Source organism: Anthonomus grandis, chromosome 3 (assembly GCF_022605725.1).
Source record: "Anthonomus grandis grandis chromosome 3, icAntGran1.3, whole genome shotgun sequence".
Taxonomy (NCBI): Eukaryota; Metazoa; Arthropoda; class Insecta; order Coleoptera; family Curculionidae; genus Anthonomus; species Anthonomus grandis.
Genome location: NC_065548.1, coordinates 33,014,056 through 33,038,881, shown reverse-complemented (window position 1 = coordinate 33,038,881; position 24,826 = coordinate 33,014,056). Strand labels below are relative to the sequence as shown.

The window sequence follows — 24,826 nt, the reverse complement described above, 5'->3', positions numbered from 1 at the left end:
CTGCAAAAAATAATAGTTCCGCTTGACTGTTATTGTTCCTGATCTAAAAGTAGTTCCTGTTTAATACACGTGTTTTGTCAACATAGTTTGTTGAACCATCATAACATTACGACGACGCGGCTAGTGTTTATTGTGCGCGTGCTACCTGTTTATAAATTTGTTCCCGCTTAACTGAACTTGACTTTGGCAATTAGCATTGACCCCTACATAAGTGTTTTTGTCTTTGAACTTTTTACTCTACAATCTTACATTTTTTATTATTATATATATTTTTTTCTTTCTTCACCTTAATAAAAAAATGGCTGAGTTTAAGTGTGATTCGTTTCAAAAAACCGTATCTGATAAGGACAAATATAAACTTCGTTGCAGCGGAGAGTGTCGCCGGAATTTCTGCATGAACTGCAACGGGCTGGACAAGACAATGACAAAAGCGCTTTATTAGCAGAAGTGCCACAATGTAAGATATTTTTGCAATGTCTGTGACTCTCCGACACTCAAATACTTGCACGACAAAGTCTCTCATCTACAAAAAAGTCAGATCCCCCTTGAAATTGTTGAAGCATTGGGAACGTGCCTAAAAAAGAACAACGAACTGTTCCCTGTATTATCTGAGATCTACGACATTCTGAGCTACCATGACTCAAAATGGAAGACCTTATACGATAAAATAGATGAAATTCATAGCCTCCATACAAGAACTCCTGAAAACGGAAAAGAAACCTTATTCCATTCCATCAGGGAAATGAAGCATGGCATTTTTAATCTCTCGTCTATTCTCCTGGATAATCATGGAGATTCTGTTAAGGTCCAGATACACGACTCATCAAGGGAAGAGCTCGCAAAGGAAATGGGTGATCTCCGAAAAAGTGTTAACCAAATGGCACTTTCCATCGACAATTTAACTTCTAAGCTTTTCGACATTTTTCAATTTAACTTTCGACAATTTAATTTCTAAACTTCTAAGGAAACACGAGTAGTGGAAGTAGCCTCCTGAAACCAAAAAAATCCAGTTCAACGCAGACCTAGCATTTGGAAAAGCCTATAGATGTGAAGACTCCCATAAACAAAACCACTCCTCCACCTTCCAAATCTTTTGTAAAAGAGTAAATGGGAGTAAGTGTAAATGGGAATACGTGGTTATGTCTAGGATCCCCTCATCCTATACAGCAAATCAACTTGCACACTACGTCAAGGAGAAACTTAAAACCACGGACTTTGTTAGATGCTTTCCTATGCTGAAGAACAAGGACTGTCCAGACTCAGACTTCAAAGTTGGCGTGCAAAAAAAGGAGCACCTAAAAACTTTAAAAGACCCAACTATGTGGCCAGCAGGTACAATTGTAGATGGCTACAAATTGAATGCTTCAACCCATCCAGATTCACCAACATCCAAGATTCAGCCACCACCAGAAGCCACTGCTACGCCAGAGAGATCTTTAAGAATTACTTCAGACAAGGAAGCAATCGTTGCGAGTAAGTCCCTTGCACGGAAACCCTCCAAAATAATAATAGAAAAAAAACGATGAACGAAGACGAGCCCTTTATGGATCCGTTGACTCCGCCAATAGTGAGGCTGTCCCAAAATTCTGATCCTGAGAATAGCTGTTACCTATTGGCCAGACTAAGGGACCCTTCAATTTTAAAATCACTTAGGCTCTACCTGGCATACCTCCACGACCTGCCGGCGAGTACATGCTTTGAAGGGCACACGAAAACTAGCAATAAACTAATGCTTGCCGCAGAAGGACTTCCCACTGACATGGACTCCCTGAGAAAATTATACTGTCGGTTTCATAATGCCTATGGTATTGGTTCGGCTGAAATTGAAGCAGACCTCTCCGCCTTTGGACCCTTCTTCTCTTCAGAAAGACTCCTACGGCTCCAGAAAATTAGAGAAGGTCAAACTAATTATTTTTCTCCAACTAAGTCAAAAAAATTTTAAATAAAACGACGCGAATAGAGGATCAAGCACTCTCTAAAAAAATGGATGTTAGCAAGCTTAATATATTCCTCATTAACATTCAGTCCTTAAGACATAAAACAGACGAATTACATCTTTTATTGGAAGAGCTAAACTTTCCACATATTGTTGCCATAACAGAACATTGGTTAAAGACTGATGAGCCTGTATTTATTAAAAACTATACCACTTTAGCTAGATATAATAGAAGTAATTTATCTCATGGGGGTACTATGATAATGTCCACTAACAACGATTTTTCCGCGGTCACAAAATTTGATAATTTATTATCTGAAAGAGTATTCGAATTTTCCATCGTCTATCATAATACCCTTGATCTTTATATAGTTTGTATTTATAAAACACCTGACGCGGACGTGCAAATTTTCTGCCAAAAATTATTAAGCTTGCTAGAATCCCTGCCCTTAATAAGCAAATTAATCTTGTGTGGCGATCTTAATATTGACTTCTCCAGTGTGTGTGCTGCTAAGGAATCCCTTCAGTCCATATTTGATTCATTTGGGATGGTTATGCATATTAACTCCCCAACCAGAATAACCAAAACTAGCTCTAGTATCATTGACTACGTCGTATCAACCTTTGATCCGGAACTCGTTGATTTAACTGTCTTTAACTCAGGTTTCTCCGATCATGAAGCAGTGTTAACTAAATTTTCTCTAAATCACAAAAATAAGTAAAATGTGCCGTATCTTTGGGGAAAAAAATTTCCTAAATTTCAAAAATCTATGTCTAAGAACGGACTGGGACTTCCTATCTGATGATGTTAACACTGAGTTTTCTCGATTTATAAAGTCACTGTCTGATTTGGCATCCAACTCATTTCCTCTTAGACCCATCAAAATTAAACAAAAAAAACCATGGTCTACTAAAGGCTTACGCTTGTCTTCTAAAAATATACGCTCCTTATCACGCTTAAAAAAATTCTCAGACAGTGTGTTCTTCCACGATTACGTAAGGTTGTACAAAAAAATTTACCATAAAACAATAAAGGCAGCCAAGGACCTCTATTACAATAAAAGGATTTCTGCAAATGTTGGTAAGGAAACTTGGTCTATTGTTAATGAATTAAGGGATAAGATTTCTCCATCTATCACAATCCCCACTTCACCGGATAACTTAAACAACTACTTTATAAATGTAGTCAAAAATCTCATGAATACCGTAACTCCTTCCCACGATCCTCTCTCATATCTCGCTAATGAGAATTTATATAATTTCTTTCTTACACCCATAGCATTAGAAGAACTACGCAGCACAATAAAAGACATTAAAAACAAATCTTCATCTGGGGCTGATGGTCTAACGCTCAAAATGTTTTCAAATCTCCCGGATATCACTTTAAACCATCTTACCAACTTGATTAAAATGTCTCTTCAAATTGGAATCTTTCCAAGCTGCCTTAAGACGGCAATTATTATTCCTTTACATAAAGGGGGCGAGAAGGATCAATGTTCGAACTATCGCCCAATTGCACTTCTCCCAACATTATCGAAGATTATTGAAAGACTGGTAAAGAAACGACTTTTATCCTTTTTGCTTAAATATAAAATTATAACCCCGCATCAGTTCGGATTCTTAAGTAACAAGTGCACCAATGATGCTATGTTGTCCCTCTTTAATAATATATACTCCAGCCTAAACAGCCATCTCTCTACAGCAACAATTTTCTGTGATTTCTCTAAAGCTTTCGACTGTGTAAACCATAATATCCTAATTAATAAATTGCAGCACTATGGAATTAGAGGAACACCTCTCGAGTGGTTCATGTCATACCTGAACAACAGGAATCAGTTTGTTAGGGTTGATTCGATGACGTCTTCGTGCAAGCCAATAGAATGCGGGGTACCTCAGGGCTCAGTTCTAGGCCCTATTTTGTTTCTTCTATTTATAAATGATATTGCTAATCTGGACATAAATGGTAAAATTTGTCTCTTTGCGGACGATACTAGTTTTTCTTGGAGCAACATAAATATGGTGGCTCTTCGTAGAACCATATCTCGTGACCTAGTCACCATTAAATCGTGGTGCGATTCAAATCTCTTGTGCCTTAACGTCTCAAAAACTAGAGAATTATCATTTAGCGGTGCGTTGCAACCTTTTGTAATTAATTACAACAGAATGGAGGTCGTTGATTCCGTAAAGTTCTTGGGACTGATGGTAGACAACTCTTTAAAATGGGATATCCACATCGATTACTTATCCAAAAAATTAAGTTCTGCATGTTTTGCTCTGAGATCAGTATCCAGGGAGCTAAGTTTGGCAACGGCTATAACAGTTTATTATGCCCTGTTTGAGTCGCACCTCCGATATGCCCTTCCGTTTTGGGGTACGTGTGGTGCGACTCAATTTGAACGCATATTTAAGCTACAAAAGAGAACTATACGCTATTCATTAAGACTAAATTACAGAACTCACTGCCAGGAATATTTTTAAAAATTTAAAATACTAACTCTTCCTTCCTTATTTATATTTGAATCCGTCTGCCTAATTCGCAAGCACTTATCAGATATGTCAGAAAGGCCATCTCACAATTATCCTCTTAGAAACGCAGAGTACGATCTTTATCTACCAACCCCAATAGCAAACAAATTAGTAGTTTGCTAATAATGTTTTTGTAAACAACTGCCTTTTGCCAACTTTGTATACAAGTGAATGTATATATATTTTATGGATTTTAAGGAAATGTGACCTAAACAATTTATAAAATTGTTAAGTTTTTTGTATGTTTTGTTGTATTTTTTATTTATTTTTTTATATATTTGTATTTTTTGTTTTGTCTTTGTGTATATTTTGTTTGTATGACTTATGTAAATAATAGCTTTGTCGACAAAATTTTAAATTTTATGATAATAAAGCATTGATTGATTGATTGATTGAGTGATCCCATTATAATGAATGGTGTATGTCCTTCTCGTTTAAATGTCAAGATTTATGGTGCAGGTAACATTATAGTCCTTTAGGGTATCAACACAACGGGCCTGGATGATCACCAGTAGCATGGCTGTAAGCCTTATTTTTGTATTGTCTTTATGGTGTATGAGCAAAGGAAGGGAAGCGATTCTGTTTTAGGTGAACTCCTTGGGGAATGTTCTTCCAATAATATTGAAGCTAGCTATAGTCACAGAATAAACGATCCCACAGAAGCGAAGGCTTGCGTCGGCTCCTTTGATATCCGTGAACCAGTTTTTTATAAGCCCAACTGACAGATGCACCCGGCGCAAATATCTCGTAAGGTTGTAGTAAACGCATACACCGAACGAAGTGCTTTTATTTTTAAAATCAAAATGCTTATATTCATATAATACGGGAGCAAACTACAAAATTTAGTTATATTTCAAATAGTTTTTTTTTTTGTTAAGGCTTATATTGGTCCTTGCTTTTTAGAGAATAATTATAATAACTATTATTTTTATAAAAATTGTTATTTGACAGTTTTGATACACGATAGAGGTGTAGGTTAGTATACTTTTAATTTGTTTGGGAATGAATTTTTTTTGTTAGTTGTTTTATGATAATGGTAAATAATATTTGCCTTTAGTAGGGCACTAGCTGAGAAAAAGTCTGTTATTTGTGTGATGTTAATATGTTAACAATATACATATACATATGTACATAGGTAGGTATTTTTAAATTACATTTTAGCTGGAAGGTTTATACGCAGGTATGTTTTCTCGTATGTTTTAAACACAACACATTTAAGAGTAGGTATCATCGGCTTTTATATATTTATATATAAAAAGATATATATGTATGTATTATTATATACATATGTAGGTACCACACATACGTCCATATTTTATAAAGGTATTATACGTTGTATAGTCGCCGTCCATTATGATAGTCTGGAACAAAATATAAGATTTTTAAGAGTTTTCCTACTACTATATTGTGCAGACTTTGACCGTAGGTTGGACTATTGCCATTGGATATTAGGAATGATACGCGAGGACAGAGATTTTTTATTTAAAATTCTTTGGACCGATGAAACCACATTTAATAGTGACGGTAGAGTCAACCTGCATAACATGCATTATTGGTCTGCAGAAAATCCGCATTGGTTGCGTGAAGTTCAGCACCAAGGGCGCTGGAGTTTAAATGTGTGGTGTGGTATACTTGGAGGCAACATTATTGGACCATATTTTTTTGAGCAATCTCTAAATGGCAATGTTTTTTTCGACTTTTTGGTAAATAAATTACCGTTGTTGCTGGAAAATGTGCCACTGGAAGTCCGGCAAAATTTGTTTTTGCAGTTGGATGGTTGTCCAGCACATTTTGCTAGGAATGTGCGAGAGCATATTAATAACATTTTTCAACAGCGGTGGATTGGAAGAGGAAGCCTGTTTCCATGGCCTCCGCGATCCCCAGACTTAACCTGTCTTGATTTCTATTTATGGGTGCGGTTAAAGGACATTGTATTTCAGACTCAGCCTACGACTAGAGAAGATGTGAAAAACCGCATTCGTAATGCAATACATACCATACCGAGAGCCGAAATTGAAGCAGCAGTTCTATCTACCCATGAGAGGCTTCAGCAATGCATAGAGCGTGATGGTCAGCATTTCGAGCATTTACGGGGGCATTAAAACCCTTTCTTTTTAAAATCGGTCCTTTATAGGGCCACAACTTACATTATAAAAGAAATTCGAAATAAATTATTTTGTAGTTTTTATAAATATTAAGGGATTTCCATATAAAATTTTCTTTGGCCTAAATTTTAGGTTAGGATGAAGATATTAAGATGCGGTTTTCGCAAGCATATTTAGGCGTCATTAAGCTATTTTTTGTATAAAAAAATGTATACCATTGCATTTAAGTTTTTTGAGAAAATTAGTCATTTGTGTCAGAAAGCCGAAAAAAGCCCTCTAGCGGCGAGATGTAAAACTAAAAAAACATGAAATATAATAATATTCGTAGCTTAATAATAGCTCTTTTCAACTAGCCCAAGTTTGATAAAATCGGCTAAGGCGTTTTTAGTATACAGGGTGTGTTTTAAGCCAACTTTTGAACACCCCCCACCACTTTATTTTTAGAGATACAGCAAAACTATTCAAATAAAAAAGGTTCGGATTAGTCTCTACTTTAATAATCAGCTATTTTTTTGTTAGGTTAATTCAGCAAAATTTACAGAAACATCAGTTTTTTAGATTCAAGATTGCAGTTGCGCCCCCTAGCGGCCATTATAGAAACTCGAAAATATTTTCCAAGTCATGCTCTTGGTCAAATTTTTTTATCGCAAGCTTCTACGATGAATAGTTTCCCAGATACAGTACCTCGCATTCTTATTTGGCCACCCTGTACAATGTTATGTACCTGCACGTATGTACCGGGTGGCCAACTAAGAATGGACGTCGGCGATATCTCAGGCCCTAATAGTCGTAGCCCCTTGAAAAAAAAATTTTTGTAATAAAAGTGGCGAAAAAAAAATGCTGGAAATTATTTTGAAGTTCATTGGTCAACCGCTAGAGGGCGCGACAGCTTCTTTAAATCTTAAAATTGCATTTTTGCCAAAAAACCTCCAATAACGTACACCTCAAAATATTATATTAATATTCTAGGAAGATTTTCTCACAAAAAAGATTCTACAAAAATTTCTGTCAGTTGTCAAATAAAGTGGTGGGGGCGTTTTTAGCTTGAATAAAGAAAACAGCTGAAAATCAGCTATGACTGGACCGATTTTTTTTAAACATATTTTTCATTAAATATTACAATTATGTTCATTTCAAACATTATTTTTTCAACCAAAAAAAAATTTCAAATTACTTTTCCTAAAATCCGCTAGAGGGCGTTGACTTGTGACTAACCCTTTCTGTCGGATTATTTCAAAAAACTCAAATGCAACTATATATTTTTTTTTACGTCATTAAAAGCGGGGAAGAAAACCAAAGAAACTGGTGAAAACGGCACTTCGATATCATTTCTTAAACAAAAGTTATAAAAAAAAAAGTGTCCATTCGAAAATAAAAATGACAAATATGGCGATAAACTCCTATTTGCTTAGATAAACTGAATAAACTCCTTTTATATAAGTATTTTTTTAAACAAACAAACTCATAGTACTCTTTTAGAAAATCCGACATACAGGATTGATCGTTATACGTTTATTTATACAGGGTGTTAACTAAACCAAGTTGACCAAATGGGCCTATTTTGGGAAAACTGTGCATAGGAAAGTTGAGTTAGTAGGCTATGGAAACAAAAGTGGCAGGTAACCATGGAAGCAAAATATGTAAATATTTCAGTTAAATGTCATTTTAGCGTCTCTTCTTGCGATTGTTAAAGCGTTTTTAAGTCTCGCTAATAACATCCAATAGTTTTCTTGTCAGTTCGCCGTATTGTGAACTTTGTTTTTCCAGTTTTCCGTGTTGTTCCAGTTTTTCGTGTTGTGCCAGTTGTTCGTATTGTTCCAGTTTTTCCTGTTTTGTTCCAGTTTTTTGTGTTTTGTTCAAGTTTTTTGTTCCTTAACTTTTTATCTCTGTTTTTCGTATTGCTTTGTTTAACAATGCTTTACACAAACGAAGAGGCGCTTGACATAATAGGTACTTATTTTTAATGTATGAGAAATGCCACAGTTGCTGCAAGGGTGTATGCGCATCAGTATCCTGATAGACGCCATCCTACTGCAAAAGTTTTTCTTCGGATCATACATCGTTTGCGAACGACTGGAAACGTTCGGCTGCCCGTGTTTCGGAGACAACGCAGGGGACGCACCGAAGACAACATAATAAATGTTTTAGCCTACGTCGAGTTTAATCCTCACTTAAGTACTAGAACAATAGCGCACGACCTGGTAGTAAATCGAACTGCTGTTCAGAATATTCTTAAGGAGTAAGCGATCTTTTGGATATTAATCTTCACTATACGCGATGAGACTTAATTTTCCTAAGGAGAGTTCATTTTTTGATGATGATGCTTTAAATGTAAAATTCATTAATTTTTACACGAAAAGCACCAGATTGGTCTATTCTGTTGAATCAGCAGTCATCATCTTGTTCCAGGTTTCATCCATATCATTTAGTCCTGCATCAAGAATTAAGTGCACAAGATTTTGACCGAAGGCTAGACTATTGTCACTGGCTTTTGGGTATGATTGTAGAGGATCCTCAGGTGCTTTCAAACATATTGTGGACAGATGAGGCTACATTTCACAGCAATCGAGGGTGAATCTCCACAATATTCATTACTGGTCACCAACGAATCCGCACTGTATGCGAGAAGTCCAGCATCAAGGCCGTTGGTCTTTAAATTGTTGGGCAGGAATATTAGGAGGTCGAATTATCGGTCAACAACGCACTAAATGGTGCAAATTATTTGCAGTTTTTAAGGGAGGAATTGCCAATTTTATTAGAGGATGTGCCACTTGAAATTCGCCAACGAATGATGTTCCAGCACGGTGGCTGTCCAGCACATTTCGCCCGAAATGTTCGGGAGTTTTTAGATGCTACCTACCCCGGGTAGATGGATAGGACGGGGCGGTACCTTTCCATGGCCGGCTAGATCACCAGACCTAACGTGCCTGGATTTTTATTTATGGGGTCGAGTTAAAGAAATTGTTTTTGCAACAAGACCTACGACCCGACAAAATATGATTGGCCGGATTAGGGATTGCATGCAGACTCTCTCATTTGCTGAGAGTAGAGACTGCAGCTTTGTCTACCGAACAAAAGATGTTTCAGTGCATAGAAAATGATGGAATGCATTTTGAACATTTGGGGAGGCACTAAATAAATTATGTGTATAACATATTATTTATTGTACCACCTAAGATTTTTTAAAATTGTATGTAGAATTTAAATATCAAATAACATATTATAGAGTGTTCTATTTAAAATAAGCAAGTTTTCATCTACATCCGGTATCATCAAAATTGTTAAAAGTGTCAAATTATTTTATTTTTGTATCTTTAATTAACTTTTCTATGGTATGGTATGGTGCCAAATTTTTAAAACTTTCCTATAGAACAACTATAAACTGTATGCACAGTTTTCCCAAAATAGGCCAATTTGGTCAACTTTATTTAGTTAACACCCTGTAATAAATAAACGTATAACGATCAATTCTATATCTCGGATTTTCTAAAACACTACTGAGTTTGTTTCTTTTTAAAAATACTTAGTTAATACGAGTTTATTCAGCTTGTGTAAGCAAATAGTAATTTATGGCCATTTTTATCACTTTTATTTTCGAATGGACACTATTTTGTTAATAAGTTTAGTTTAACAAGTGATATCGAAGTGCCGTTTTCACCAGTTTCTTTGGTTTTCTTCCCCGCTTTTAATGACGTAAAAAAATATATATAGTTGCATTTGAGTTTTTTGAAATAATCCGTCAGAAAGGGTTAGTCACAAGTCAACGCCCTCTAGCGGATTTTAGAAAAAGTAATTTGAATTTTTTTTTTGGTTGAAAAAAAAAGGCAACAATAGAATTAAAAAAAATATATGTTTAAAAAAAATCGGTCCAGTCACAGCTGATTTTCAGCTGTTTTCTTTATTCAAGCTAAAAACGCCCTCCACCACTTTATTTGACAACTGACAGAAATTTTTGTAGAAACTTTTTTGTGAGGAAATCTTCCTAGAATATTAATATAATATTTTGAGGTGTACGTTATTGGAGGTTTTTTGGCAAAAATGCAATTTTAAGATTTAAAGAAGCTGTCGCGCCCTCTAGCGGTTGACCAATGAACTTCAAAATAATTTCCAGCATTTTTTTTTAGCCACTTTTATTACAAAAAATTTTTTTTTTCAAGGCGCTACGACTATTAGGGCCTGAGATATCGCCGACGTCCATTCTTAGTTGGCCACCCGGTACACATACATAGATACATATGGTTTAGGTATATATAGTGCTACAACTGAAAGAACCCTCGCGGAAAGAATGCGGCGAAAAAGTATTTTCGTTTTTGCAACGTTGCCACTTCTTATAATTTATTATACTAATATGTCTTATATATTTATTATTACTTTTTTCTAACTTAAAATTACATATTTTATAACACTTCACCAAAACACGCAGTCTGTATTAAAAATTATACTTAATACTCATACGTAATCTACATGATTTATGCAGCGAAGGCGAAAATCACCAGCATCATAATTCTTTCATTACCCGAAAAAGTGTCTCAGCTGGCAACAGACCGCACAGATGATCTTGCAGGTGCTCAGTGGAGGCGGGCCCCGAGCGGCGACGTTTCGTATCTGTCTCCTGATTCGTCCAGCCATACACGTGACCTACAATGGTTGTTTGGCACGCGATACATTTCTATATTTTAGGCTTAAAGACCACTTGTCTGGTTATCTTGCCATAGGCGTGCGAGATTTTGGACGATTTTGCGATTTCGGCGTTTATTAATTTGCGATTATATTTAACTGTTATTTGTTGTTGTTGCTCTTGTTATTGTTATTGTTGTTGTTCTTGTTATTTGCGATTTTTTTTCTATTATTGGTTATTGTGGGTTGTTTTTTTTTGTGTTAAAGACATTAGATATTTTATTTTCCTTGATTACGCATTTAGCGGAAAATAAAGTACGTATAGATTAAGCTACCAAATACGATTTTTATAGGTAAAATGGTATATTTATTTCTAGACTTTTAAAGTAATTTTTATTTTACTTTCAATTATTCATTATGGAAAAAAAACAATTGTTACATAGACAGGCATTAAGCGGTCAATCTAGTGAGATAATAGCAAATGTTTATAGGGTTTGCGATGAAGAAGCTCTAGCCAACGCATTTAAATTGCCTCTTAAAATAAAGATTGATCGAGTTGCTCTGTATACTGGAGTCTCTAAAGATAGAGTAAGTAAAATTCATAAAGGAGATATGAAACGACAGGCAGATGCTTTTTTCCCCACCTAATAAAAAATCTCGAATCTGTCTCTTAAGGGATTTTGACTTTCCAATTATAAGACGCACAATCAACAATTTTTATTTAGAGCTTAAGATGGTTCAGACTGTTAATAAATTACTTATTAAGTTACGAGAAATTATGAATTTCCCGTATAGCAGAGAAACCTTGAGAAAGCTTTTGAAGGCCAACGGATTTTACTTTAGAAAGTGTCAAAATAAAAGAAAAATCTTGGTGGAGCGACCTGCTATTTTTCATTGGCGCTATAAATATATAAGACCAATTAGAAAATATAGGGAAGGAAGAAATAATATTGTGTACCTTAACGAAACATAGGGGATAATGACTTAACTTTCAGAAAATGTTGGCAAAGCAATGCAGTTTTTGAGGTTGTTAGCAACATTAGAGCAAATGGTAAGCATATTTGTGTGCTCATTTTAAAAATTGTACTGAAACGTATTTAGAATACTGTTAATTTTTTTTATTTCTCCATAATTTTCAAACTAATATAAAATTTTTAAAAAGAATATTTTTAATTCTCCCTATTTACTGCTTCTTATCACAACTTACGATATAAAGTTAAATTTGAATAAATATGAATCAGCGGCAAATAATTTTATTTAAAAGTTATTATTTTATTTTATTTAAAAGTTAGATGTTTTTCTCCTTCTTACTTCTATTTTCAGGTCGATTAGTAATTGTTCACGCCGGATCTCAAAGTTTGTACCCAACGCTGGTCTTGTTTTTAAAGCGGGTTAAGCTAGTGGCGACTATCATGGCCAAATGAATAAAGCCAATTTTACTAAGTGATTGAAAAAAAATTGTTGCCGAATATTCCTCAAAATTCGGTAATTATACTGGACAATGCACCCTACCACTCAGTTCAAGTACCAACCAAATCATCTATTAAAAAGGACATGACAGAATGGCTAAGCAAGAATGGTAATTTTTAAATTCCATAAATATTATATTTTTTTATAAGTGCTGAAATTATATACGACTTTTTTTGTAAATTAATTATTATTCATTTAAGGAATTTTATTTTAAGGAATTCAACACGACCCAGCTGCACGAAAATGGGAATTATTTGAAATAATTCAACGAAACAAGCCCCTCAGTGATGAAAAAAACTATGTTGTGGACATTCGGACCCATGGGCATGTTGCTCTTCGCACACCTCCATACATGTGCGAATTAAATCCGATCGAATTGGTTTGGGCGCAACTAAAAAATTATATTCGATCTCACAATACAACGGGTGATTTGGCAATGAAAAATTTGGCACAGTTAGTCCAGGACGGAATTGAGTCTATAACTCCTTTACACTAGGCAAACTGTTGCAAACATGTCATGGAGATTGAAAATAAATTCTGGGAGACTGATCAAATAATGGAGGAAGTCTAGCAACTTATTATTACGAATGCTGGTGGTAACGATGATAGTGATGACGATTCTTCTGACAGCGACGAAGAAAGCGACAAAGAAAATTATATACAAGCCTTAGGTATTTATTTGCATTATTATTTATTTAATTTTTGTTTAATATATGATTTTACTTAATTTTTTAGAAAACGTCGATCACGAACCGGGTTAAAACATATTGCTAGTACATATGGGATGTGTGATGGACAGAGTTAATTTTTATTAATCTGGCACACACGTCAGGGTTCTAGATTGACTTGGCAAAACTAGAAAACTAGTCAAGAGTGACAAAAATAGGACAGCTAATTTTTACTTTAAAAAATAAAATCCATAGGGAAAAAATGGCTAGTTCTTTTTTATATTACGGTCTGGTAATTTGTTGATTTAAAATGTTAATTGTTACAAGTCAGTGAATAGGCCAAATACTGCCTTAAATATTCTCTTTTTATGACTGAAAATGGTAAAGGAAACACAGTGGTACAATAAATTATTTAATTCGGATAGAAATTTAAATTTAAATTTATCAGCAAAAATTATTAATCCGAAATCAAATTCGTGACAAACTTACAAATATTATTTTCAGGAGGTATGTTTTATTTAATTGACGTTATCGCGATTGGACTGTATTTTTTACCGCTCTTTCGAATGGAATCAGTCATTTGTACCTAAAACCACACAGAAAAAAGTTTTTTTCGAAGCCTTTTTTCAAATCTGCCAAAAAGACACTATAAAACTTTATGGAATAAATCGACAAAATACGTCAACTGAGTAATTAATTGAAGTTTCCAAATGCACTAGTAGTTCTTTGGTAATGGGTGAACTATTAATTTTAGGGCATTGCTCTACTTATGGGCGATAGTGTACAATTGTATATGATATATCCTTTAATATAAACATAATTTTACTAGATACAATTTTTGACTCTTAATATGCGATTTAAACTTTATAAATATTTAATTTAAAAACGAACTTCTTGTATAACCTTATTATAAGTTTCATATTATTTTCACTTACTCTTTGTGTAAATTATTAGTCCATTTTTAACTGTTTTACATGAATTTATCATATTTATTCTAATTAAAAAAATAATATTATTAAATTAAAAATAAAATCGCCCGCCACTGAGGCAGCCGAATTTCTTACACAATTCGCCTCTGCCCCCTCAGCCGTTGTTACGGTTCTCGCGGTTGTAGGACTGTACATATATGTTTATTAAATTAAATAATGTTTATTCTGTATTTATTTGCATGGCACGACAAATTAATTAGGGAATATTCTGAACTTTTCAAAGCTTTTAAACAACCATAATAATAATGAATAATACATAATAATGTAACTTTTCTATACCTACTTTCTTTTATTATTGTTATTGCTCACCTTCTAATATCCCTAGGAAACGAAAATAAACTTTTTCCAGCGACGCTTTTCGCAAAACAACCCCTATACGCACAAAAAGTTGGCATTTTAGTTTTTAGCACAACACAAATGAAAGAAAAAACAAAGTGACAGAGCACAGAGTTAAACTCCAAAACAAGGTAATGTGTAATACCTAGTTAACAAAAATAAAATAAAAAACGGCAAATTACAAAATATCGCGAATACACACACTAACGCTCGTACTAATACACTAATTATGACCCGATACCCCACGTGGGCGACGACAGTTGTACCCGTTAGAATCCCATTTACCCCAAGGGGGTAAATGGGAGGAGCCTGAACGAAAAACCGGTTCGGTAAAAACGGCTAGCCTTCGCTTCTGTGAGATCGTTTATTCTGTGCCATAGTGTAGAAATTGAAACATTTGTTAATGAGAAGACGACTGAAAATCAACAAGTAGCAGTACAACGATTGAACAAGCAATCAACAAGAGAAATTGAAATTGAGAGTGTATCAAACTTTTTAAGATCTTTAAATGATAAAACTTATGATAAGTAAGTTATCTTTTTATAAAATTATATAAGATGTAAATACCTGTAAATGTCTAGGTGCATGAGACAACTGACATCAATGATGGAACAGGTAAATAAGACAAATGCAGGTAAACTAAAAATGGACAAACAAGTTTATTTTCCATCAAAGAAGAAGAAGGAGCAGTAAATAAAAATAATAAATTGTATATTTTTCTGTATTTATCAGTATTTTCTTTATATAATAGTAGGTATATTTTTATAGGTTTAAGTATACATGTATATGTGTATTATAATTTTTTATGTAAGTTTTAGGCAAATATTTGTAAAAACATAACCTATCTCATAAGTTTCTTGCAGTTTCTTCTTATGAGTATTAATCAATACTGCGAATTGTAAATTAGTATTTTAGCATAAAATAATTAAGTTTCTTTTGAAATCAGTCATATACATGTCTTTGCAGCATTTATAAAATAAAACTTTTAATATATGGTACATTTATATAACAGTATAACTAATTAAATCCATTGTGTTTTCACTTACCAAAATAATAAGGTATAAAAGTTATTTAAAAAAATATGTACTTATTTCAAAAAGATTAATAACATTTATATATTTATTCCATTTATTTATTTTTTCCAAATATCACATAATATACCCCTCCTAGAAAAGTATCTGCAATGTTGACAACTGGGATCAGCTTTCAGCGCCCTCCGTGACTAAAAAATGAACTAAGATCTCGGTCGACGGAATGGTGAATGCGTTTTATTACTTACCGATGTTTTTAAATTAGTAGTCCTTTAGGCCCAGTTTTATATGTTTCAGTAAACCTTTAACTACAAGTTAGATTTTTTCAAAATGTTAAAAAAAACCATTAGTTTAACTGTCAGTTGAAGATTTACTGAAAGGTATAAAACTGGGCCTTAACAACTAATTTTTTTAAGTAGATATAACAAAAACAACACGGAATAAAAAATACTAAGCATGCAATTTTTTTCTTTTTTTATTGACATGTATTTTAATTTTACACATATACAATGTATAATATACAGCAAGTCTATGTAACAATGTGGAAATACATATTATATTACATAATACTTTATCTGTGATATTATTTAATAAAAAACACATTTAAATGAAAGAGAATGTACAGAAAGAGTAATTTTGTAACTACTTTATGTTTTAGTAAAAATATAAACTTATATTGTATGCCTAAGTATACATATAAAACGTAAAGGTTTGCAGAAGAATGAAATATTAGTAAATAAAATCACTTTTGGATTGTGTTACGTACAATATTTTTTCTGCAGGAGGACTCTGGATGGAAATTTGAATCATAAATTGACCTAAATTGAAAAAAAAACGAATTGCACTTTCCTTATCTTAACTTTTTAATACCTATCAGTTGAGGTACATGTCAGTTCATGTCATCAGTACATGTCATATCAGTTGAGGTACATGAGATACATGTTAGCAAAGTCACGTGTCAAAATGTTTTTAAATTTTTTTTCGCCGCATTTTTTTGTGGGACACCCTTTATATAAATTGTCTTTGTCCTAGTGGTACCTAAATGGCTATTTTTGAGACTTAAAAAGACTCAATTAAAAATACAGCTTTTTTGTTACTCGAATTTTTTCCTGCTTAGTTTTCGAGAAAAAATAAATAAATTGTGTTTAATTGCATTCTCTAAACTAAACAAGAAACATGGGAAAAACCTTTCTTTTTTTTTCTCAAATTGTAATGTCAAATGACAGCAAAATTGGATATATGATATTTAAGATAATCACGAAAAAACAAATATTTGAAGTTTAAAATCTCGTCTTAAAATTACTTAAAGAAATGCCTGTTAACACCTGGTATGTATAGAAAATGTTATTTATGTTTTTACCTTTTTTTCCTTTTAAAATTTTTTTTATATGCATTAATTTTAATGGGGTCTATTAGATCTTTGGGTGTAGTTCTTAAATACCTAACAAATTTCGCATCTTTGCCTTTTGATATTAAATTAATTTTTTTACACCAAAAAAACAAGCAACATCTAACGATATATTTTAAAAATATTTTATCGGTATTTTCATGCAACGTACAATTCAATAAAGACGTGTGCAATTCTTTAGAAATAATTTCTTGCAAAACTTTAGAAATGTTTGCCACATGGCAAACCCTCGGAATTAAATAAAAAAGTCGGGGTATCGCTTGGCTTACCAGAAAGTTAAAATATGTTCCCGAAACTGTCAAATTGCAATTTTTATATTGCCTAGCTTCAATAAAATCAAGATCTGTCATTAGGTCAATAGATGACATGTTCCTTTTACAAAAATTACACTTAATAAGTTTTTTCATCTTTCTCAAAATAAAACCAGAAATATATTTGTAGACACATCGTGAGATTTTTGATCGTCTTGGAGCAGGAGGAACACTTTTAAGATTAATGCTCATGGTATTATTTGAGTTTGAAATGTTTTCCGAACACTCGGGTGCAACAGCTTACACGCATTTTCCTAATTTTGTCCCGCAGCACATGCTCATCCGTTAATTTCGGACACATACGTACGTCATCTTCATCGTCTAGAAAATACAGCTGCTCTATACGCGACCACTTGGCAATAAATGATGAACCCTTTAGTTGGAAATGGAGGTCTTTTGTTAACAAATTATTTCTTATTCCCTTGAAGAGATGAGGTGTATCGAATAAGGGTATAATTTCTTTTTTGTCAACCAATAAACCCACATATTTATTTTCGATACCGTTCTTAAGGCAATACGTGCTGGTTTCCTTCTTGAGCTGATTTATTGCTGCTTGATTGGGAGCTCCCTGGTCACACACTGTGGCTAGTATTTTCAGTCCTATTTCGTGACAGAATTGTACAATTTTTTTAATAAAATATCTTATAGTGTCGGACTTTGTAGGACCCTCACTAAACGTAAAACAGATCGGTTGTTTCCATTGCCGAAATAAACCTTTGATCATAAAAACATTGGCATAGTTGGTAATTTTCGGATATCTTTGTCCAAGTCCAAAATCTGCGATTCCTTTTATTTCATCCTCTCGTGAGTCATAAGACAGTAGGCTACCAATAGCCACTTCATCGAAAATAAGAATGCAATGACGGTCAAGAGGTTTCATGTTTTGAACCGTCCTTTTCATGTTTTTAAAAAGATGACTATTAATGCCAGGCTTGAGAGGTATCTTATTTAATAAATTAGTTAGAAAGACCGCTTTGATGGTAGAGCAAAAATTTTTGAGAGTAATTTATAGCCTCTATTACTAGCTTTTAAAAGTGTCAAAGCTAACAATTTTTCGTCTAGCGAAAACCTTTGGGCTTTAGGCTTTTGTATTTGAGTTCGCACTTGGCATAAAATAAAGTTGTAGGTCCTGGTGTTCACAGACTTTATGAGATTCTCAAATTGGGGAGATTGTGCCAATTTCTCGGCTTCGGCCAGTCTGTCCTTGTGACCTTTGCGAACTTGTTGCTTAAAATAACAAATTTTTTTATAAAGATGACGGGCTTTAGGTGACAGGAATTTTGCTCGCGTTACATTGATCTCTTTTAAAATCGACGTCGATCCTTTAAGAGATGAATAAGAATCTGAAAAATATATAAGTAATGAGGTTGGTGGGTACTAGGGAGAAAAAAAATTAAAAATAGCTTATTATTAAAATGTATAGAAAGGACATGGCGCAGATTTTATGTAAAAAAAGCCAGTCGATTTTTTTTAAATTTAATAAGTTGTAGAACTGAACATGACATGGGACAAGCATAATAATAATAAACCTTAATCTTTCGAACTATTTAATATTAATCTTTGTTCCATTTCAAGTCCATGCCAAAAAGTCAAATTTTGACAGAAAAATAAAAAAATAATACATATTTTATATCTTGTCCCAGTTTTTTTCAGTTGCTATGGTATACGTCACTATGTGAATGTCCCTATATATTATTAGATTTTTAGTTTCTACATAAAATGTCAAGAATTTTGATACATCACATGCCATACTTATTTTTAAAAATTTGATACACATACATATTTTTCGTCATTTTTAACATGTATCTCAAATGATATAGATATAGGTTTTAAAAAGTTAAGATAGGAAAGTGCAAACCTTTTTTTTCTTTCTTTAATAGCACTACTTGAAGGAAGGATAAGAGCCTCTTAAAAGCAGAAAAAGGGCAATTGTCAATATACCATGTATCTTTGAAACCGTTAATTAAAAGTATGACAAGTGATATATCAAAATTCTTGGAACTAACAACATTAAAATTTGAAAAAAATTGACAAAAATTTTATTTTTAGGCTGATTTTACTATACCTATATGTATAGACCCATATCCACAATTTACCTTCAATAGCAGCAAAGTGTATATTATCAATATCAATATTGCTTTTCCTGGATGGCTTTTCAATATTTTCTAACACTGATGGTAAATTATTAAAAGTGCCAGATGAGCCAAGTCCTGACTGTTTGTCAAATATTGCTAAAATTATAAAATATTTTTAAAACGAATTATACGGGTTATAATATTTTTTAAATATAGATATAATACAGTGTGTCCACAAATAGAGTGTGGGTATATAGGGTATAAATTTATATATTCTGGGAATATTGATATTCTCGGAATCGCTCCTGCTTAATTGATTTAATAAAAATATTGTGATGGTTTAAAGGTTAAAGTCGAGGTTAAAAGTATTCTAGTTTCAAAAGATATCAGAAAAGTTGTTTAGGATTAAAAGCTGAGATAAATGTTTAATTTTGAGACAAATTAAACTATTTTAATTTTTTAAGTACCTAGTTTATAAAAATATTTAATAACTTAAAAATTCAATTTATGTTATTTTGGTAGGTAATAGTCTTTTATTCTATGCCAAATTTTTTAATGATAACAACAAAAAATTATGATGATAAAAGCCTAACAAAGTTTTTACAAATCTACTTAAAAAATTAAAATAGTTTAATATATCCGAAAATTAAACATTTTTATCTCAGCTTTTAATCCTATAAACAAACAACTTGGAGACAACTTTTCTTAATAAACTTTTTCGACATCTTTTGAAACTATAAAGTATTCTATTATAGAATACTTGAACCTTCACAATTTTTATTAAAACTGTTGTAAGTTGGTTACCTCGGTTGTAACCCATGCACCCTGTGTATATTAATTGAATTCACCCAATTTCTCAATATCTTATTAGTTTGTCACTTCAATCACAGGAGCAATTCTCAGAATATTGGAATTTAACTTCCAAATTTTTTGTCATTTATACCTTACTCACACTCTATCCATGGACACACTGTAGGCGTGGTAAAAAAACATTTTTTGCACTTCAGGGACTAAAATGGTTCTTTTAGTCTCTCATTTCAGGTACTAAGGTGCTAGTTTATTCCATAAGGGACTAAAGTATTTAGTTGTAGTATTAAGTACTTTAGTTCTTCAAAAATACTTTAGTTCATATAAAGGTGCAAAAAATCATGTATCAATCTCTAGAGTAAAATGTATTTTTATACCTCGACAAATTTCCATTGTACAAACTTTTCCTCTCGGGTTACATTTTAGTCCCTTGGTGTATAATATATACTTTTATTTTAAATACGGAGGCTATTTTTTTTTTAAACCTAGAACCTTCATATAAAATTTCTCCACAAAAAAACAACTCATACCACAAAAAAATGAAAAAAATTATTTTTTATTTGTTTTAATTCAATGTAAACTAATCAAATAAGATTATTAACACAAGGTAATTAGGTGTCTTAATCTATTTTTGAGAGACCTAATTAAAAAATTAAGGGATACATTTTTATTACTTTAAGAAGGTATACACCCTATCTGCCTGAAAAACAATATTTTTTTTTCTTACTATAAATTAAAGAAGTAACTAGGGCATTCTTAAATATTAAATGTAAAAATACCGTTTAATAAAAATCAGTTATCAGGAATTAGGAGAGGACACCCTGTATACTGTACACCAAAGGAAATAATACCATCGACGCGACCATTCAATATTTTAATTATATTTTTTATAGAAATTTTTAAGAATTCATAGGTATTTTGTCATAGTATTTATCCGGCTTACACTATGAAAGACCGAGTGAAAGATCCATATGGTAATCTTGGTAAAACTACAAATTTGTTCTATTGTGTTATACCTTTATTAAAACTTGATAAAAACATAACATTTTAATATGAAAAAAATAATTAATATTCTTAATTGTATCATTCCCTACAAACTTTTCGCCTTGAAAAAAAAGGTACATTTCCCCTGGTGTAAAAAATATACTATTCGAATTATTTTGCACTTTTGTATTATTTTTAAGTATCTAATAATGATCTATTTTAAATATTTACCCAGATATACTCGCGCTACTTTTTAAAGGTACTTACTTACTTATTTTATCATTATTATCACTCAGACTATCTTTGCCTAAAAATAATGTAGGCACAGCATTTTCCGAAATGCCTCTTCTAGAGCCTGATGTAAGAATTTTTCCTTCAATAAAATGTTTGGCACAAATTTTATATACAGAATGAATTTCGTCGTAGCTGCGCCCATTTATTAATGGATTATTAATATTATCAAGCCAAATTTTAAACAAATCCGCATTATATTGGTTTTTTGGCTTGGGAAATTTAAATCGTTCAATTTCCTCACAAGTTTTGGCACACAACATTTATAACACGCTTTCTTTGGGTTTTTTGCAGAACTCATATTGTAAGAGAAAAATTTGAAATTCTAAAAACAAAATATAAAATTAAAACTGATTTTTACTTATGCTTAACTTAAAATATTTAAATAAATTAATCACCAAAAACACAAAAACACCTGCTACAAAAAGCAAATATTGTCCACCGTAGATAAACAGTTTATAGGGGTTAAACAGTTTAAACAGTTTAAAACAGTTTATAGGGGTTTTTGTTGTCCACAAAAATAATAATAACAAATTACCTAAAATCTACCATCAATCTAAAAAAACATGATACACACAAACACTAAACTTCAAACCACAGCGTGCGGCGTGACCACGAATTATTTTTTCCAAAGCTTCTCAAGGCGCAATAGGCGCAATAATAAATTCTTTTCGCCGAATCTAGAAAAATACCCAGTTTATAAAATGCCAGTACTACCGTTAGCGCCATCTATTTTATTTTACAAAAATCACAAGATTATTGATTGAGTAGAAAATTTCTGGGGGAGACATATGGCGCCATCCGCGACTAAACAATCAAGCTCAAAAACGTATGGCCGATGATCTTCTTGATACTTTTCTAGGGGGGGTATATTATGTGGTTCTAAAGGGGGAGTCTCTGTAGGTATAAGTTCCTAACTGATTTCATCGATTTGCTGGGCTGATGAATGGGCGAGACACGAAATCTTTTATTTCTCGCACAGAACACAAATATAGTTCTCGTCTCAATTTTTAAACGTAAACAAGGCGCGCATGATCTGTCGAAGGCGCTGTTGCCACTGTGACCAAAATCTACAGATATTGAATATTTATAGATATATTGAAAAGTAGGGAAAGTCTTTTCTTCACAAATTTTATTATTACAAATAAAACTAGATAAGCAATAAAGACTTCCCCTACTACATTTTCAATATTATATTGACTCCACCTCAGAATGGACTTTTTCCTTAATTTATAGATATGGAATAAAGTGTCAGAAATGAATACGTAAAGAACTTTATTCTATTAATACTAATTAATACTTAAAAAAGATAACAATCTGATGCCAATCATGAATTTTACAATGTGATGAAAATATTATCTTATGGGATAATACTGCTCATTCATGAAATGACGCAGATCTCTATTATTATAAGTATAAATCCTCTGTTAATATTAAAAGCAATAATACAGCAAATTATAATTATCAGACTGACTTCTGGCTGACTGACATTGTTAAGAACATTAATCTGAGTGTGATTAAAGTTGTATGAATCAGACAAAATCTATAGAGACCCGGCAATTAATATGTCAAGATGAACAGCGTTTAAATGGTTTTAAGAGCTTTCTAAATTTAGCAACTTTAACAATGTTAAAAAATTCTAGACTTATAAGGAATGTACGAGTGGAGGGAAAAACTTTGAGTCTAGAACGTTATTAAATTTCTAATTAGACTCAAACAAGGCAAGAATATAATAATCACTTAATTATTAAATTAACACTAGGAGCTTGCGAGTTGTTGCAGATAAGTGAATATCTTTCATTGATTTAAGCAAATCAAAAATTGAAAACTACAGACATTTTGCCTGATTTCATGAAAACATTTCATGCAATGACTTTAATAAATTTTTAAAAATTGTATAAAGCATTCTGCAAAATATATCTCATGTTAATGATGATCCTCTAACGAGTTTTCCTCGCAAAAATTTCTCTTTTCAGTAATACATTGATAGGTAAACTGTAAAAAACTACATTATTATTCCGTTTACCAAACTTATAAATATTTGTTTGAGGAACACCATGTTTCCAAATTACTAGAGAAATACTAGTCATGCGATATTGGATCTGATTTCTAATATTATTTACTCATTTAAGAACATGTGCTTTAGTACTGTGGTCGACTCACGATCGGAGGTCCTTCATCTCTGTAGAAATGCCCAGACTAGAGCCTAACAGTGGTTTTCTTCCAACAAGTTGCCTCTTAATGCAGCAAAGACCAAACAAATGGTGGTCTCTACGAGGGAAGCGAATGTCCCAAATGAAGCTAGTGAATGTCCCAAACGAAGCGTACCTTTTATGTATCGCTTTAGACCATAAACTGCAATGGAGGAACCACATAAGTAGTCTTGCGAGAAAACTTAGGAAAAATCTGTATGTTCACCCCAATTATTGCTCTTGACAAGTATCTGTTGATGTTATTCGCGTATTCTATTTAACATTGTTCCACTCTCTTCAGAGTCACACTCCACAAATAGTAGCGTGATGACTGAGACTTGTCTATTTATGTATGAGCTTTTGTTATATGTGAAACAAAACATCTAGAGGTCCGTAACAGATAGAGATGTCCATAATTATCAGACTACTAAAAATCTACTACAATCATATTGGCGACTTGGAAGGTGTCCAAGCATGCTTTTAACTTTATACTGCCTATAAATTGTTTTTCTCTTTTTTGTGTATCTATTTAAAAGCGATATTCTTACTAGAGTTACTTTGAATTTCTAAATTTTATTAGAAAATTTTCTTTTTATAAGCTATGTAAAATTTTTATTATGTATTACCATTAATAAAGATTGAGTGATTGATTTAAATAAGCACATATATGACGAAGCAATGCCAGCAAGTTCCAAATTGGTATACCCAGGTTTCAGAAAGCATGAGACATTGTAGATATCACCAAACTGAGGACGTAGATGCTTTTGAAAAACACTGTTATTGGATCCAAAAACCACGAGCAACTTGGGACGACCGTCAATAACAATGGAATGCAAAAATTGGTACTTTTCAAATGCCCTGTGAACTATGTGGCCCATCTCCAAAAAAGAATTTTCTTTTTCCGCTTGAAGAACTTTAATGGAACAAAGCATTTCCTTAGTTAAACTTTATAAAACTGAAAAATGCCTCTAAAGCGTCAGGTTTATTATTAGATCCATATTTAAGGAATTAAATTGATTTATTTTGAAAGCGAGATCATGCTTATTCTCTTCCAAGGATGTTGTTAACAAATGCAATTCT

General features: G+C 32.7%; 2 long non-coding RNA genes across 4 annotated transcripts; one reads left to right on the top strand and one right to left on the bottom strand.

Moving 5' to 3' along the window:
• Positions 1-12,306: 12,306 nt before the first annotated feature.
• Positions 12,307-14,108, top strand: LOC126734057 (uncharacterized). Its single transcript, XR_007659946.1, has 3 exons — positions 12,307-12,763; positions 12,870-13,325; positions 13,390-14,108. It is a non-coding gene; the product is annotated as an uncharacterized LOC126734057 (long non-coding RNA).
• A 2,029-nt stretch (positions 14,109-16,137) lies between these two features.
• On the bottom strand, positions 16,138-22,287 carry LOC126734050 (uncharacterized). 3 transcript variants are annotated; one of them, XR_007659936.1, is made up of 4 exons: positions 22,093-22,287; positions 21,531-21,879; positions 19,494-19,628; positions 16,138-18,740 (listed from the first exon to the last, which is right to left on the bottom strand). It is a non-coding gene; the product is annotated as an uncharacterized LOC126734050 (long non-coding RNA). The 3 variants fall into 3 exon arrangements; XR_007659935.1 differs by having other exon boundaries at positions 21,535-21,879; positions 21,953-22,283; XR_007659934.1 differs by having other exon boundaries at positions 21,535-21,879; positions 22,093-22,280.
• Positions 22,288-24,826: the final 2,539 nt, after the last annotated feature.